A 2,540-nucleotide genomic window follows, 5' to 3' on the forward strand; every position below is an offset into this window, starting at 1 on the left:
GCAAGCAGGCAGAATTTCTTATGACCTATGGCCCCATTTATATCCCTTTCTCTTTCACCAGTGTCTTTATTTATTTTTTGCAGTTATCTGCTTTCTTTGAGGGTGAAGGGGCAACAATCCTTGCTTGCTGTCTTTTACATTTGAGATGTTTTCATGGATCCAGGATAATTGCCTCCTTTCAGAGTGCTAAGGTAAAAACTGTGTAACAATTAATGTAAAAGGTGAGATTTGATTGAGTTTCCAGTGTCACAATATTGTTCTCAATAATATTGACAACGCTGAAGGCCATAATCCATTAATACCAGGGAATTTAATATCAGAGTCAAGGAGCTAGCTTATAGCTCCCTCACCTCTGCTGGGAAATGATGCTGAAAGGTGCTTTATTGCAGAGGATTTGAGACTTACAGAGGCAGTGGAAGAGGCAAATGCAGCTCCTAGCAAAGCTTTGCTGCTGCACAGAAGACAAGTTTGTGCATGTGTACCAGATAGGAGCCATGGGGATATGGATGTAGTTTCAAGTTACCAGGCAGGAAGCATGGCAGTAAACAATAAATCACTTTTCCATGTCTCAGTCTCCTAGTAGCAGCAATTGAGGAGGCAGTTGATAAAGGTTCAAGTTTCTTCCTAGTAAAAATTAATCTTCTAATTCTTCTGAGTTGTCTTCTCATCAAGAAAATACTGATTAAAGAGGCTGGGGAAAGAGCACAAAAGAGGAGATCAATCTGCAGTGATAAGAAACTAAAGGTCAATATGACAAATGTGCCTCTCCTAAAAATGACAATATGATTGTTCAGCCAACATCATTCCCCCGTTTCTGGTCTCTCTCATTGTGTTTTGCTGAGCTAGCACCATAGACTGAATTTGACAGCTTCCCTACTCAAGAATATTTGCACCTACTTTCCAGAGTTCTAAGCACAGAGGTGCCTATTTTTTAATTTTTTTTTTTACTCTATTTGTTTAGGAAGGGGCTAGAGTGTGGCATTTAACAAAAACCTATCTAATATCCTTTTTTTCCTCCTTTGTGATATTTTTATGCTTCTTTATCAAGCAAGAAAAAAACCAAAACAACATACTTCCAGTGGATCTGAAAGACAAATCATTACTTTAAATGTACAGAGCAGGGTCTGCCTTGAAATGAACATCCAAGGCAATTGCTGTATTTTAAAAGCTCCCCAAGATGCAGGCTTAATATGAAGCAGCTCTCAGCAGAATGTCTTTTACTGCCTTTCCAAATAACAGCCTAACCGTAAGTATAGATCTTCTGGATATTCTCAGTGTAAAAGATCAATTGTAGAACAGGCAGCTTGATGTTTGCAATCTGTCTTTTAGTAAACATTTCTCTTTCTCCTCCTCAGTTGGAAAATTCCTGCTGGGTTCTGAACAGCAGAGACCTTGAGAAGCTTCCATGTTGGTAAATTATAACAGATGTAACTTTTTTCTTTTTTTTTTTTTTCCCCACTGATAAGGATGTTCTAGCAAAATCATCCCTAGCCTTTCTTCCTAAATGCATTCCTCAGCCAGCTTACAAAAGTTACTTGAGTTCCAAAAGTCAATATTGCTATAAAAAGAGCATGGAAATGTAACACCTCTTTTAGTGGTGATGGCAAAGAAATACTGTGTGTGACTGAGGTGTGTATGTTATCCAGTTAAAATACCTGATGATATTTTGGAGGACTTTAGCCATTAAATTCAGTTTCCTGGCAGTGCAGAAATCACTTTATATAACACACTTCAGACTCCACCTTACAGGCAGTCCAGCTTCTTGCCCCCATTCTTCCTATTGGAAGACTGATTAGAAAATTAGAAATTTGATTATTTTAAACAGCTAGGAACATTCTCAAATATTCTCTCAGGACATTCATAGGCAATACCTATTCATTTGCTTTTGGTCCAATGTTATTCTTTTGCATAAACACATCTTTTCTTACCCTGAACTTCATCCCTCTGATTCATGTATTCACCAGTCCCAAAAAATCCAGTGTTACTTAAATATGATGTAGCCTAGAAGAAGAATCCTAAAGTCAGGCAGTCCCTGGGATTCATAACTCCTACAACTGTTAAATAATGAACTTCTGGGCTACATCTCTATCAGCTATACCCTTCCAGGGTGTGTGTGTGTGTGAGAGAGCTGGGCATATAGACTGGGAGCTCATAATTATTCAACACTCAGTTGATAAAATCCAGGCACTCGTCTCCTCGACCATTTCCAGCTGATTTATTTTGTTGTTAGGCTGAATCTCATGACACAGGTTACCACAGGCTGCAGTTAAGGTGATGATTTATATTCTCTTGTATTGCAACAGCCCCTTTAAACTCCAGCACCTGATCAGCACCTGCTTCATAGGATTAATACACAACAGTACCACTGACTAGTGTAGTGCACAGTGTTCTTCAGGACCAGAACTGCACAGCTCCAGAGACACTCCATACTTGACAAATGTACTCACTCAGTCCAGAGCAAAAGGAATGTTCTGCAAACCCAAAGCAGGGAAAGTTGTGACTGGGCCACCATGAGTTCCCCCTTGTGAAGTGCCATCAGA

General features: G+C 39.3%; 1 long non-coding RNA gene across 1 annotated transcript; it reads right to left on the minus strand.

Moving 5' to 3' along the window:
- Nucleotides 1-290: 290 nt before the first annotated feature.
- Nucleotides 291-1,788, minus strand: LOC147655106 (uncharacterized). Its single transcript, XR_015283804.1, has 2 exons — nucleotides 1,656-1,788; nucleotides 291-691 (listed from the first exon to the last, which is right to left on the minus strand). It is a non-coding gene; the product is annotated as an uncharacterized LOC147655106 (long non-coding RNA).
- Nucleotides 1,789-2,540: the final 752 nt, after the last annotated feature.

The sequence above is a fragment of the Cyanistes caeruleus genome, chromosome 2 (genome assembly GCF_971803275.1).
Source record: "Cyanistes caeruleus chromosome 2, bCyaCae1.hap1.1, whole genome shotgun sequence".
NCBI lineage: Eukaryota > Metazoa > Chordata > Aves > Passeriformes > Paridae > Cyanistes > Cyanistes caeruleus.